At 38.4% G+C, this 16491-nt stretch overlaps 1 long non-coding RNA gene across 1 annotated transcript in view; it reads right to left on the reverse strand.

Moving 5' to 3' along the window:
• LOC116480987 (uncharacterized) overlaps positions 1-15899 on the reverse strand; it is a 35624-nt gene extending 19725 nt beyond the window's left edge. The window contains exons 1-2 of the long non-coding RNA XR_004251397.2: positions 15794-15899; positions 14694-14884 (exon numbers count right to left, since the gene is read on the reverse strand). This is a non-coding gene — a long non-coding RNA (uncharacterized LOC116480987). The remainder of the gene's footprint in view (positions 1-14693; positions 14885-15793) is intronic.
• Positions 15900-16491: the final 592 nt, after the last annotated feature.

The raw sequence follows: 16491 nt of genomic DNA on the forward strand, positions 1-16491 counted from the left end.
GCTCCTTTTTCAATAAAGTTCAGTATTTGTGACAGCCTTTCTTTCAGAAATGTGAAGGCTTCCTTGCCGTGAGCATTTCAAATGTTCAGAAATACCAACTGTGATTCAAATGATTTATAAGGTCATCACCCAAGAAAAGCCATGTACACTGAATTTTCTAGCTGCCAAATAGAGGGAAAATATAAAGAGAGATGTGTGTGTGCTTGTGTGTGTGCGTGTGTGTGTTTGGGGAGGTAACTTCTAGATTGGATGGTAAGACAAAGCAGTAATAAATAACAGAAGTGAAATGTAGAGTGTAAAAAAATAGACCTTAGTTCCTAGATACTTCTTTAGCCTTCCACAGCCGCCAGCATACTGCCTTACACATGGTAGGGGCTCAATAATAATTTGTTTAGGGTATAAGTAAAGAGAAACTGGGTCTCTATGTAAAATAAAATATCCATAACTAAAGACCCCCTTTAAAAAAGGACAACTTGATCTACTTTATTCTTCATAATAAAACCAACTGACATTGGCTTAGTGCTCACTATCAACTAGACAGTGGGACAGGTGCTTTCCATGATTGATCTGATTCGAACTTTAAAGTAATTCTATGTGGCATTTATTATTACTATGCTAATTTACAGATGAAGGAAGACAAGCGCAAAGCTCAGAGGAGCTCACAGCTGCTGTGCTTTCCTCCTGGAATCTTTTCCCCCTAGCTCTACACATGGCTGGCTCCTTCTCCATCACGTCCCTGCCTAAATTCCACCTCCTCTCAGCCTTTGCTCATCACCCTTGCCCCACAGAGTTAGACTCCATCTCACTTTTCTCACAGCACTTTCCCAACACGTTACCATCACTTTTAAATTAATTCATTTATTTTTCACTTATTCATGACCTGTGGTGCTCATTAGTATTGTCATTCCATGAGAATGGTGCATAACAACAAGAAATGTACTAAACATATTTTTATAGGAATTAATAAATGTTTCAGATAGCACAGGGCTAGTAAGAATGAAGAGGGAACTCTAACACACATACTTGACTCCAGATCTCAGTAGCTGAATCCCCAGCAATGTTCCTTACTAATTTGTTCATTCTTTCACTTTTTTATTGAGCACTTACTATGTTCCAATCACTTTTCTTAGCAAAGGGAAAGCAGTGGTAAACAAGATAAACAAAACAAAAAACTTGGACTTATGGTGTAATGGAGATAAAAGACAATGAATAGTTATGGAGCAACAAGTGCTATAACCAGGAGAATGCATGAGAGGCAGGACTGAAGATGCAGACAGGGAGTGAACAAGAGAGGTTTTGCAGAGAAAATTATGTCTAACAAGTAAGTGAAAAGTCTGTAGAAGTCCAGTACTTGAAGGCTCAGGAAGAAGCTTCATGGAAGAGGGAATAATAGAAAGTTGTTTCAAGAAGACAGAATAACATGGACCGGGTCTTAGAGGTTGGCAAGGAGAGGAATGGAAGGAAGTGAAGGTCCAGGTCAGGAAGGGTGTTGTAAATGAATTATAGAGTTAGGAATTTGGTTAAGAAAAAATTGGGGCACTATCAAAAGGCAGTAAACTAATTGTTATAATTACTTTTTGCAGTAGAAAAAGGGAGGATGAAAGCAGCAAGACCTATTGCAGTAGTCACATGTAAATGGGTAATAGCAAGAAAAACAGAAAGTAATAAGCACATTTGAGAGCTGTTATGGATATATTTAGAAAGGAGAATTCATAGGACTGGATTGATTTTATATAGAGGAAATGAGGAGGAAAGGAAAGGGTGAAAGAAAACATTTAGATTTATAGCTTGGGCAACCAGATGCCAACACTGAGACATGGAAAACAGGAGCCAGAGCTGTAGAATGGGCAATGGGGAAATGGCGGTGTGGAAGGCAAAGGCAATGAGTGCAGGAGGTACATGAGGAGTTTGAGATTAGACTTCCAAATTAAGAGACCCAGGATGAAGTTTGATAGGGACCTAGAATTCAAGGATGAGTACTGAACTGCAGCTGTAGATTTTGTTTTAGGTGCTAATTGAAGCCATGCGAAAGATGAGCTGGCCTACAGATTGAAGCCTGAGGAACAAGATTCAAGGGAGGCATGGAGAATTAGGAGGTTTAAAAAAAGACTAAGAAGACCCATCCAGAGAACAGGGAAAAAGCTAGAAAGTGCCACAGGTGCCAAGAAGAGAGGATTTCAGAGTGAGGGGAACCCAAAAATCTAAAACTATTGTAAAGCATATGTGGACTGAACATGGACTGAACACTGACAGACATGAGGCAGAGGTAGGTCAAAGTCATTGATATTCTAGGACTGAATGGCCAGAGAGCTGGAGCCAGGATGATGACAGGACAGGACATGGACGTGACATCTGTGAGTTTACTGCTGAAGACTTCAACAAACGGCATCTGAGTGTTCAAGGATGACAACAATACAGAGATGTAGAGTATGCCAGACTCACAAGCCTCTCAAGGGCATGGGTTTTTCACTTGGGTGGAGGCATACGGATGTACAGAGAAATGTGCAATAAAGATGAGCAAGCCTGGCCAGGTAGGTGGCTCACGCCTGTAATCCCAGCACTTTGGGAGGCCAAGGCAGGAGGATCACCTGAGGTCAAGAGTTCAAGACCAGCTTGGCCAACATGATGAAACCTTGTCTCTACTAAAAATCAAAAAAAAAATTAGCTGGGCATGGTGGTGGGCACCTGTAGTCCCAGCTACTAAGGGAGGCTGAGGCAGGAGAATTGCTTGAACCCAGGAGCAGAGGTTGCAGTGAGCCAAGATCGTGCCACTGTACTCCAGCCTGGGCAACAGAAGGAGACTCTATCTCAAAAAAAAAAAAAAAAAAAGAAAAACAAGCAAGCCTAGTTCCCAACCAAGGCCCTGTTTTATCCCAAGACATAACTTATTTGACTCAAAACAAGGAATAGAAATGAACTTATATAATGTTCTGAAAATTTTCTTACTATTTAAGTCAAGAAAATATATGTATGCTTACTGCTTCAAATATTTCATTAAAAAACTCCTACACATTTCAATATTTCAAATAAAAACAGCTGTGATTGGACATCCTAGCTGTTGATGATCTAGATTTTGGAAGACTGTATCATATTAGCTCCAAACTTACGGAAGAATTTGGATGGAACACAAATCTTTTAGCTAATTTCTATCTCTTAGAGCTCTGAATGCATGTCTCGCTGCTTTCCAAAACCCCCAATTCATTAATTAGATCCTGGCAAATAAAAGGGAATTTTCCCTCATCTTGGCAGGTTTCTTTCAAAATGTTCTGATACAGAGGATGGAACTCATAATAGGATTTTTTAGCCCATTCAGTGGAAATGCATCTTGGAAATAATAAAGATTACAATCACCTAATATTTCACATGAGCTTCTTCATCCTTTCCTGGACTAGCTAGCACCCATTTGTCTTTCAATTAGAATCTTTAAAACATAACTTTATGTTTTAAACTTAGGTGCTTTATGTTATCAATTAAGTTATGAGTCATCTTTTCCACAAAACCATTTTTACCCTTGATCTCTATAAACACAACTGTAGCTAAATTAGCCTCTTTTATGTTTGCATAAAGAAAAGGATTCCAAGATCACAGTTTTTCTTCAGAATCACAGACAAAAATAGAAAAATTAACTCACATATATAAAAACAAAGTTTATAGTTATAATTGATAAGAAATGAGTGAGTTACTTTTCCTACCATACTCCCATGAAAAGAAGAGACATGCATTTGGGATAGACAGTGCCAAAAAGAGAAAAAAGTAAACTCTAACTCATTACATCATCTTTCTCCCCAGTTTCCAGGAAAAGGCACCTCCCAGCTCAACACAAGGGAGTTTATTTGGACCTAGGATTTGCTTTTCACATATCCCCAAAATCCTCAGTGTCAAATAATCTTAGGCACGTGTGAAAATCAGTGACTTCATATTCCAGTCTGAGCTTCATTTGAGATTTTTTAAAACAAGTAGTGAGGACAGACACTCTAGGATTCCAAAAGGCCTAGGGATCAGTCAAACAAAGTGATTCTGCTGTCCTTCATGGTTGCCTACCTGTAATTCCACCTGCCACCCTCGCTTCACAGCTTGTTCCTTGCTAACAGATCACTGCCTAATGTGCTACACATCCAGTGTCAGGTGAGACAATGACTGATCCCTGGCCTCCTAGCTTCTCTTACATTTGAGGGTGCCGAGAGAATGCAGCGTGAGCCAATGAGGCATAAACAAATGTTTGCTTGAGGAAGTTGGTGACTTTTGTCTTCCTGAAGAGAGAGGTTGAGAATGATTGGATGTGCTTCCTCTTTCTTCTGTCAAGGTGGACAAAATATCTGGCACATCTTGTGATAAAGATGCAGCAAACATGTGTGTGTGTGTGTGTGTGTGTGTGTGTGTATATATATATACAATCAACAAAGTAAGGCAGCAGAACAAAAGAGGAGAAAGCAATCTGATCTCTGATGATAACTTGAGCAACTGAACTGATACCAGAAAAATCTCACCTCTGGATGTTTTGCTTTATGAGCAGAATAAATGCCTACCTATGTCAGTCTTTTAGGTGGACTTTCTGTTATTGGAAACTAAATACATTCACAAGGGATGCACCTTTTATTGTTCTCTCACAATGGGCATGTCGATTTTAGCACTCAGCTTGTTAGGTTTCTTTTTCTCTTTTTTCTTTTCAGCTGTCTGAGCAGATCTAGACTTCTTTCCCAACACAGTGCCCTGTGGAGAGTGGTACTGAGGATGGGTTCCACCAGCTTTAAGAGCTGTACCAGTCCTCGTCCCTTTCTTCTCCTGGGACATAAGTTCTTGTGTGCAGTGAGGGGAGTCATAGCTCCCTACTTTATTTGAAGTGGGCTCACCGGTCAGGTCCCACATTAAACCTACAACCAGAATGACTTGGGGCTGGAAAATTCCTACAAAAAATTTGAAAAAACATATTTCATTCTTTTCTGTAAGTAAAATATATCTTCCAGGAAAAGGGTACACACAAATATTGGTGTAACTTATTAAAAACCCTAGTTAACAGAGCCATTATAAAATTATCTTTTTACTAAGAGAGAAGAAAAATTATCATGTATAAGTTTATAGTTTGAAGGCACCTCAAGCTTCTTAAGGGGAATTTGGCCAAAGAAGTAAAATCAACCTGTCCCTTAAGGAGACCAAAAAGGAGAGCCATGCCACTGGGGGAAATGGCTTAATTAAAACAAGAGGTAAAAAGCAATGTTCAGAGGTTCCACGGAGTCTGGAGTTGTACAAAGCAAGGAGAGCAGTGCAGACGAGAATTGCAGTGGGAGAGAAGCAGCCTGGGGCAGGATGCCTTCAAGTTAGGTTAGGGTGCAAGGCAGCTGATACAGAGGCTTACAGGAAGCCAGTTGAGACCTTGGGGCTTTGACAGCCTATAGATGATGTGCTCGGGGGCATGGGCAGAGGCCTGATGATAGATCGCTTCTCCTACACGGTAGAGTTGATGAAAGCCCTATGGGAAATCTTAAAAAGAAATATGATCCTTTCTCTTGTAACCCCCCAGTGCTTAGTATACATGCAGTAAGTGTGCTGATAAACATAAATGCTATGTCCTAGTTTTGTTTTTTCTCTCCAACCAAGTAAGTGCCTTAAGAATGGAAGCATCGGCCGGGCATGGTGGCTCACGCCTGTAATCCCAGCACTTTGGGAGGCCGAGGCGGGCAGATCACAAGGTCAGGAGATCGAGACCATCCTGGCTAACATGGTGAAACTCCGTCTCTACTAAAAATACAAAAAATTAGCCTGGCATGGTGGCGGGCGCCTATAGTCCCAGCTACTCGGGAGGCTGAGGCAGGAGAATGGCGTGAACCCGGGAGGTGGAGCTTGCAGTGAACCAAGATGGAGCCACTGCACTTCAGCCTGGGCAACAGAGCAAGACTCTGTCTCAAAAAAAAAAAAAAAAAAAAAAAAAACAAGAATGGGAAGCATCTCTATCCAGACAAGTGTCTGAAAAAGCTTCTTAATTTAATTACTCGTTCATTCATTTTAGCATTTACTACGTTTTTAACTATATAAATACAAGGAAGAAAATCGAAATGAACATGATCCCATCTAGATAATCATGGGGAAAGTTCAAACAATAGACAAGTACAAAATAAAATGACAAACTCTCCCACCTCCCCCACTCATTCTCACCAATGATAATCATGCCCAGACCACTTCCCTCCCTCACCTAAAAAAGTATATATCTAGCCATGTTCTTTAATCTTTTCTAGAGAATGCCAGCTTGCTCCTCAGCTTTCTAAAGTATGTGCATATACCTTCCACAGTGACTCCAAACAAATATTCCAAGGTCTCCTTGGACAAGATAACGATCCTAAATTCTCTAGGTCCTTGGAAACTTTATTGAATAAAATTATATTTATTTGGAGGAGGTAAAATTTATTATGATCTTTAAATAATCTTAATTTCTATACTTACATCAGGAAAGACATGAGATGAGTACAGATTTGAATATATTTATTTCTTTAGCCATTCACTCAATCATCTTTATTTGGTTGCTCTGTGAATCTAGGATGTGAAAATCAATGGTGACTAACATCATAAAAAGAGAGACAACCAGGCATTGTGCTACCTCCTGACGAAAGTACACAATACTGCCTATGAAGTAACCTTCCCAAGAAGTCAAACCTGAATCTAGTTACGGTGATCTGAATCAGATCACCAATTTAGAGAAAATACAAATGATAAAGCAATACATTTAACACACCACAGGAATACAATCAACAAAATCCAAACTGTTGGCAACACCATAAAGCAAATAATTTGACTTCTACAATAAATAAATTGATGGCAATAAAGAGATGAGAGTCTACATATTAAAAAGACACAAAATATAGCAACCAATCCAATTCATGAACTTGATTTTGATTGAAACAAACAAACTGTAAAATAAATGAGACAAGGACATTAGAACATTGGCTATTACTTGATGATCTTTAAGAAAATGTTTAGTTGTAGTTATAATTTTTCCCAAAGTGCTGCTTTTCCTTTAGCAATACATACTGAAATACTTATATAAAATGATACGATGTTTGGAATTTGTTTCCAAACACTTCAAGGGGAAGGAGGAAGTAAATAGAATGAGATTGGTCATGAGTTATAAATAGTTAAAACTAAGTGACAGCTACATGGCAGTTAATACTATCCTATTTTTGTATATTTTTAAAATTTTCTACAATAAAAAGTTAAAACTAAAGGAGCATACATAAACTATTGCACTGAAATAGTCACAGATCAAATAAAACTTGAAAATTAAACTCTTAAAACAGTTATTTTGCTATAATATGCTATGTAGTTATTTTTTACCCCAAAGGGACCTTTTAGAACTTAGACCAACAAAGTTGGGTAGAGTCTGTTTTTAAAAACTAAATGACTATATAAATGTTTATAGAATTTATTCTAGCTTTCCACACATTCTTTTTTTTTTTTTTCCCTCAGTTCACATTAGTGGGACATTAGAAAGAGATAATCAAAAGAATTTGAGGGCGCGGTGGCTCACGCCTGTAATCCCAACACTTTGGGAGGCTGAGGCAGGTGGATCACAAGGTCAGGAATTCGAGACCAGCCTGGCCAACATGGTGAAACCCCGTCTCTACTAAAAAAATACAAAAATTAGCCTGGGATGGTGGCATGTGCCTGTAATCCCAGCTACTAGGGAGGCTGAGGCAAGGAGAATTGCTTGAACCCAGGAGGCAGAGGTTGCAGTGAGCCGAGATCGTGCCACTGCATTCCAGCCTGGGTGACAGAGAAAGACTCCATCAAAAAGAAAAAGAAAAAGAAAGAGAAAGAAGAAAAAGAAAAGGAGGGAAGAGAGAAGAGAGAAGAGAAAAGAAAAGAAAAGGAGAGAGATTTAAGGCTAATCAGGGATAATGGCAAGAAACCAAGAATTCTGAAGAGTAGGTGTTAAAGGAGGTCTGAGATAAAGCTGAAATAACTTTAGTAATTTATGTAGATGATACAATGAAGCTAAGAATAGGGAATGTGTGTGTAATGGAGTCAGGTTAATTAGAAGGAGGGAAATGATTTCAGAGGAGCACACTGAGTTCAAAATTGGAAACGAAACTAAAGGAAGCCAAAATGTAGACATTTTAGGAGAAGAAAATTCTGAGGGAAAAAATCAAACATTAAGGGTATTAGAAATTTTGAAAGATGGAGAGAAGAAAAATGCCAAGCTGTCCTGTAAATACAAAGATCTGAAGGATGATTTATGGGCAGACAGCACCTATTTCAGAACTCTTCAGGCTGAGGGTGGAAGAGAGGGTCAAAATGCCATTGTATGAAAGGCTGACCTCTCTGGGGTCTAGACACATTTGAAAAACTCAGTCCCGCTATGGCAGCACATGCTCTACCAATGGAGGATAATAATTCCACAAAACATAATTCAATCACCTTCTGAACCTTCAAATTGCATGTTGCAGCTAATAGAAGTATTGATTCCATTGTCAGAGTCACTATGCAATTTTTCATTGTACAGGAGCCTAGACAGAGAGAAGTCTACAGCAGAGCAAAAATGGATAATGCACATTTTTTCTTTATTGCATCATGAAGGAAGGAAAAAAATTCCTGCTTCTCTCACTTCCACTCATGTAGACCCAAAAACACTCAACATAGACTCACCCATATTCTCATCACATCAGTTCTAGATATTGAGGCTACACAGTTCCAAGTGTATGGTCTTTGACTTCAGGCAGACCTCAAATCCTGTCCTAACCCTGCCACTCACTAGCTGCATTATTGAAATCATAATCCTTAACTTCTCACCTACTCCATAGGGTAGGTATAAGGATTAAATAAGATAAAAGTTACAAAGTACTTAGCCTAGATTCTGGCACATACTAATTGGTAGTGGTGACTATTCTTCTTAGGCTGCTATAAGAGGAAGAATCTCTGATCAGGCTCAGAAACATGGTGAAGGGTTGCTAGGAGAACTTGAAGAACTGCAGCTATTGAAGCCAGTGGTCTATATCTCAGCAACCTCCAATGTCCCTATGTGGGTGACACCAAGCATACTGCTTGAGGAGATCCCACTAGAGATAATATTAAGCACACATTCAAAAGAAACCTACCTATATGGTGTGATTTGGGGAAAACTCAGACTGTTCTCCAGTTAGTCTGCCATAATGCCTAAAATTCTCTCATCAAGGACAAATTCCTTTGGGGAAAAGATCCAATAAAAGATGATGAACTTTTCTAAAATATTAATCATAATGCACATTATATATTTATTTTTAATCCCCAGCACCTATCATAGTGTCAGACAAAGAGTAGGTGGTTAATAAATTACTCTTAAAATTTCACTGGGTAAGTGTATATCACAAATATACTATGCCTCCAACACTGTGCAAGGCTTTGGGGAGGCAACAGGGAACAAAACAGATGAAGTTATTGCCTTTACCGAGCTTCTGATTTAGTGAATAAATGAATTAATTCATTAGTGAAGTAACAATAGAACTGTTTAGATGCTTGGACCATATGACCTTAAATTTTTGCTAATGTTTCACAATATTAATTGATTTACCTCCCACTGTAATTTGTCACAGTTGTATTAACTACTCTAAAATGCATAGCAGTGTATGGTGGCTATGGTGGTTCATGCCTATAATCCCAACATTTTGGGAGGTCAAGGTGGGAAGATTGCTTGAGCCTAGGTGTTCAAGTCCAGCTTGGGCAACATAGTGAGACCCCTATCTTTGCAAAAAAATTAAAAATTAGCTTGGCATGGTGGCACACACTTGTAGTCCCAGCTACTCAAGAAACTGAAGTGGGAGGATTGCTTGAGCCCAGGAGGTAGAGGCTGCAGTAAGCCATGATTGTGCCACTGAACTCCAGTCTGAGTGACAGAGCAAGACCCTGTCTCAAAAAACAAACAAAAAAAAAATAGCAAATAAATATGGTAAGCAAAAAGGCCCAAAATTAATGTTTCTTAAAATGCATTTTAAAATGTCTAACGCTCGCCTGTTCCAAGCCAGTTTTATTCTATTCAGACAACTGCTTCACCAAGTAAGCCAAATGTGGTTATGTTCAGATGCCCTACAGGATTATTTTCCAATTTGGGGATATGCTCTTCTCAAGGACACGTTGATGACTGAGTTGCCTAAGCTGGACTTGAAGAAAAGGGAACAAAAGGCTTAAGCAGAGATAATAAAAATTATTCTGAAACACAAATTGGGTGTTACCTTCCCCAAAATCATTGAAAAAATTAAAGCCAAAAGAAGAGGGCACTCTGTAGGGAAAAACTGGGAAAGCTAATGAAGTAGACCAAAAGTTACTAAGGGTGTCATTAATGCAAAACAATGCATTGTTTAGAACACACCCAAGGTTATCTAATTTTGTGAAGTTTGTGCTTTTCATTGTCTTCAGCTATTTTATAATTCTGTAAAGGTAGACATTAACCTGCAGAAAACTGATAGCAATGCAAATAATTCTTGGTTAGAGGCATGCAAATAAACTCTGTCCAGTGGAAATTCAATTGACTTCCCTCTCCCACTGTTGAAGAAGCTAGTTTTGCATCTATTAAGCAAATTTAAATCAGCCTTTCTGAAGAGCTTGTGTATTAGTTGGCTGTTTAAATTCTCCTTTGTAGCAACCAGTTTTAACAACTTTTCCAGTTCCTTCACTAATTAGTGAGTGAAATAAAATTTTTGACATGTATCTATTTCGTATTTGTATAAGTCATGATTATATCCTCTTTTAACATTTATCCTTTTACCAATAGTGTGCAAACCAAGTGAAATGTCCCCACCGTAGTCTTTATAACTCCTTCCTCTTAAGATAAATGAAGACTGAGACAAGTTGCTCCATAAAAAGTGCTATTTGATCTTATTAGATCAAATAGCATACATAGAAATATAATTCCTACAGACATGGATTTGATAAAGCAATCATTTTACCTTCCTGAAAGGGGTATAAAAGGGCATTTCAGAAGTCCTGGAGGATTTATACCTTGCCCACAGTGGAAGAAAATAATTATATTAGCCTCAAACCATCACCACAGGCTCATTTCAAATAACTATGAGTAACTACAGCCATATAAGCCAGTACGTACTTAGTATTGTATAGATCTATTTAGAGATGATCATTTAGAGAAATGAATCAAATTTTATTAGTTTGTGGACAGGAATTTCAGCTCACCAAAAATTATGCCCATATCTAAGTGTACTTTCCTTACTTCTAGAAGTTAGCAGCGCCCACATTCTCTTCAGGTCCTTTTTCATCACATAATAAGGTCATTCTAAAAGTGGAACAGCATTTCTTTTTTTAATGTGTTCATAACATGTGATTTGATCAATCTAAAATAATTTATGTTGCTGCTAAATTCCCATTATTGTGTCACTATTAATGGGTTGGTTATTGCAAAACTTGGACTTGGCTAATGATTTGAGACTGGCCGTGTGACAGGTCTGAGGCAGTGACTCTACACAAGAAACATGTGATGAGGCCCAAAGACACATGTTCTCTGAATGAAAGCAATATACTCAAGTTATATTAAACTCAAGTCAGACTTTTAGAAATGGACTTTTGCAAATATAAAGCATATAATTCCCAAAAGATGCTCCTCTCATAGGTCTGAAGATTCAAAATGTTATGAATGAAGAAATAAAGATGAATGTACACAGAGATGTGGAATTTGTAATTCATTAACAACCATACTTTTCTCATTATATTTAGTAGAAGCAAAGCTTCACCAAGGGCCTAGAAACCCAACTCACTACAGTCTATAATGAATTCTTCATCTATGTAATGAGTAATTTACCAAATGACTTCTAAGACTCTTCTAAGCATGTAGAAAGTATGTATTTTTAAGTTTTTTCATACTTTGCAGTTTTTCATAAAACTTCAACACAAGTGAAAATTTTTAGACAGTGGATTTTGAATAAACAAAATAAACCTTTGAATTCAAACCCACCCAGGAAGATTTAGAATTAAAAGTAAGATTAGTTTATTATTTAAATGATTTTTTAAATCAGGAACAATCAAGATAAATGATAGAAATCTTAGTAAAGCCCCCTGGAGCCTGACTAAAGGAGGCAGCAAACAACTTTGGCACAAATGTGCTAAAAGATGGAGTGAGGAAGATGTGAGCTCAGTCGATGTTAGACAGGCCAAGTCTAAGGTGGAAATTAAACCAGGTATGTGAAAATGTAGACTTGGAGCTCATGAGAGATGTCAGGGCAAGAGATATAAAATTGATCTCTAAAGCCATAAAACAGTGAACAGAGGCAGACAAGCCATCCAAGAATTTCAGAGAAGGACTGAGAAAAGAAGAAGGAAAAAACAACTGTACACTTCTCCAAAGCCAAGAAAGAGAGCAAAGATTCAAGCACCATAAAGATAAAAGCAGAGCTCTATTCATGCTCCACCAAATTTGGCAATAGGCTCCAAAAATTATGGAATAATGGAGATTTTCCATTAGCAAAAAAAAAAAAAAAAATGCTACTATAGTCCTTGCTTCCTGAAAGTTAAAGATAGTAATTCTGTATTTTCACTCAGAATCAGAATGTGTAATAAATTTTTCTAGATTGGACAAATATATGTAAACACTTGTACCTTCCTACTATACAAGATCAACCTGGGAGCACCTGGAAAAAAAAAGTGTTCTTTCTTTTATTGATTTTTTAAGGAGATGATTTTAATCAGATACAAAATTGAGATTAAGATTTAGCATGCTGCAAAAACTAGGCATCTACAGTCATTAGTGTTGAAAAACAAGATCTTTATGAAACAAATATGATGTATTTTATATAAGATCTATAAAATATAAAAGACTACAGATTCATTCAAGGCTAGTTAATAATGAAAGAAAACTAATCACATGCAAATGTTAAAAGAGTCAGAGATAATCATGAAAAAGCGTGATGGTAGTTGTATTTAGGGAGGGGTGAGAAGCAGGTTTTTAAAAGATAAAATGCGAAGGCTTCTCCTGTACAGTTTGGTAGCACAGAGGTGGTTAGTAGCCCTGAAGAAAATAAAATCCCAGGGTTTAGACAGGCTACCTGAAGATTTTACAGAGCATTATTTAAACAGACGGCAAGCGCTGTTGCTGCTTAGCTGCTGTTTATTCCCAGAATCTTCTTCCCCTAGCCAGGTCACCATACAATCCAAGCAGTGCTTGCACATAATTATTCTCAAGGCAACTACACAACAGAGAGCTGGAAATGAGTCTCGGTTGAATAGCATTCTCTTGATTTGATTAACGCCCTTTTGCATCTATCTGCACACACTCCTGTAACATTTGCAGGCACTGAATTGTGCCAAAGAGTTTTGACAAAGCTTCAGGTATGGTCAGTAGCTTTTCATTTTCTCTTTTGAGATTGGGAGAGATGGGGGATAAGAGGTGGGGAGATGTGCTGGGGTGCCACAAGTACCACTGTGAGCCTTAGAATGTTTCCCAAGTAGAAAAGAAGTAAACATCACTAGAGAAAGGATTTCTAAAGCTGTTGTGCTTGTTAAAAAGACACACAAAGAAAGGCCCATGAGGGCAAAAATAACAAACCAGCTCTCAATTCATTTTCCAAATCCTTCCAAGGGTTTAAAATAGTTAAACCAAGGCCCCAGCACATCTTTAACTACTGAACAACACATTCCTTTTCTAGTTTTTATGACTCCTCACACAATTGATATTCCTGCTAAGAATCCTGCCTGGCTTCTTCCCCAAACCCATGCCTGGCTCCACGCAGCCCTCAGGGTCCAGGCTGTGGGAATGCAGGAAGGTGGGGTTGTTGTAACAAGGTCCTGCCAGTGGAGAGAGCCCTTTGGCCGAGAGCATTGTAGGAAGCAGGAAGCTCATTGTGTGAATTCTGCCTTGTCTTGACACTCTTGTGTGAACCTTAACAACATCAGAATTTCATTAATATGAATATAAAATGACAGGCTCTTTTAAAACACTAATAATGTGTTAGAATTTAAGGCAATGTAGTGCCACAACATTGAGAGGAAAAAGCAAATCTATATGACACTCCAGCAGAGTAAATACTGAATATCAGCATGGTATAATTTTTTTTTTGTTTTGTTTTGTTTTTTGAGACGGAGTCTCGCTCTGTCGCCCAGGCTGGAGTGCAGTGGCGCGATCTCGGCTCACTGCAAGCTCCGCCTCCCGGGTTCACGCCATTCTCCTGCCTCAGCCTCTCCGAGTAGCTGGGACTACAGGCGCCCGCCACCACGCCCGGCTAATTTTCTGTATTTTTAGTAGAGACGGGGTTTCACCGTGGTCTCGATCTCCTGACCTCGTGATCCGCCCGCCTCGGCCTCCCAAAGTGCTGGGATTACAGGCGTGAGCCACCGCGCCCGGCCAGCATGGTATAATTTAAAGGCAAATACTGATTGTAGTTTTACCAACAACCAATCATCTTACAGACTACTTCATACCAACAAAGCGTAGGGTGTATCTAAGCATATGGCAGCACCACTAAGAAATATCGTCCCTGTTCTACATTGTTATTGCCCTAGACAGCGGATGACATCCCACACTCCCATGTCTGCTCCCAATTCTTGCTAAGACCACTTTATCACAGCATCTCTTGTACAAGTCCCTTTCCTATGTACTCATTCATTGGATCCTTGTCCCATTGGGAACACACTTTATTTATAGAGGGGAAAAAAAAAACAAAACATGTTTTAAAGTCAGAAAGCCGAAGATTCAAATCTCAATTCTACCACTTAGAAGATCTGCTGCTTACCTTCTCAGATGGCATTATCTGTCATATGTTCTCTTAAAAAGTCAAAGCTCGGGGATTCTGGGATGAGCAGGGGACAGATTTCCTGGTGACTCAGGCACCGTCTCTATTCTCCAGGTGGTGATGATCTGAGCCTCATCCGTACCCTCCATTTTGGTTCTTGTTAAGGGGCTACTCACTCTATGCTACAGAGGCTTCCCAGCAGTCATGTGCAATACAAAATAAAAACAATAAATTTCTTATTAATAGCATTTCTATTTGGCCCTAAATTATAAACTGAAGAAATGGCTGGCCTCTGTTCTGCTGTCAAATAATAATGCCACTATTTGCATAGTGCTTATTATATGCCAAGCACTTTACACACAGTATCTCATTTCATCCTAACAAGAACACTGTGGAATAGGTGCTATTCCTCATCATTCTGCAGATGAGGAAATTTGGGCACTGTGAGTTTGCATAACTTGCCTATGTTAAAAGGCTATCCAGTGGCTGGACCTAGATTCAAATGCAGGTAATCTCTACCCTGAGCCTGAATTTTTAACCACTACCCTCTACTAACTCAAAGTAGTAGCACTGGGCTGAGAAGAAATGCTTTCTCACTGTTCACAGTAAGAAATGGAAAGAATGGGGAAAAAATAAGAGAAGAGCACAGTAAGAGAAAAACATTTTATCAAGAAGACTTAATTAAGAACAGGCATTATGAACAGATCAGCATGGTAATACAGGGAGACAAAGCATAAAACATTTTAGGGACTTAAAAAACAACAAAAGAGAACACATCTCCATAATTTTATAATTGTCAATGTGTGATAATCTTCCAAGTTTTATGACAGTGCTTATCACAGTGTACTATAACTATCATTTTTCACGTTTATTTCCCTCTTATACTGAGAATGTGGTCAGAGTCCTATTCATCCTTGTACCTGCAGAGCTTAGCCCCATGACTGGCACCCAGCAGACAATCAAATAGTGTTGGATGAATGAGTGAACTGAATGTTGAAAACTCAATGTTTATGGGTGCCAAACATTTAAGGATTTTTAGGGAAAGAAGCAAACCACAGAGGCCTGAAGCAGTAAAGTGCCTTAAGGAAGAAGATCTTTACCTGGATCATGTAGAATGAGTGGGATTTTAACTTCAGCTAAGGACCGATTGAAAGATGACGGTGTTGTTTTAATGGCATTCCAGCTTTTCTCGACTAAACTTGCCAATTCTAGGAGCAAGTACTTAGAAATGCAATATTGTTATCTTTTATGAGCTAGGCTGAATGATCCTGGGACCAAAAGCTGTAAATAAAAGATAGTACATTTTGGCAAACTATAAAAAAGGAAGGTGCTCAAGTAAAACTAATTAGAAAGTGTATTCCAAGAAAAAAATCAACTCTGTTTTTCAAGAATTGTCTCTTCATATAATTGCCTATGGACTTTCTATTATCCGGTAGGAATACTGCAATATTCCAACAGCCTAATTTAGATTTCTACCACTCCCTAATTCTAACAGGTGTTTAAAGAGTTTCATGGTCTTCTGATTATTACTTTAAAACATATTATCATAAAGAATACACAGTGATGTTGCTTTGGCACCAACATACATTTTCAGAGTTACTCTTACTGAAGGATATTGAGATTATAACAGAAGATAATTTATTTCAACCTAAGAGGCATACTCAGAACAAGCCATCACTCTTCTGTATTTCTAATACATCATTTTCCTCATCAGATTTTGCTAGTACAACATTTCCACCCATATGCATTCTTCAATGATATAAGTTTACATTCAATTGATTGCTTATGGCAATCAATT

The sequence above is a fragment of the Hylobates moloch genome, unplaced genomic scaffold (genome assembly GCF_009828535.3).
Source record: "Hylobates moloch isolate HMO894 unplaced genomic scaffold, HMol_V3 SCAFFOLD_13, whole genome shotgun sequence".
In the NCBI taxonomy this organism is placed as follows: domain Eukaryota; kingdom Metazoa; phylum Chordata; class Mammalia; order Primates; family Hylobatidae; genus Hylobates; species Hylobates moloch.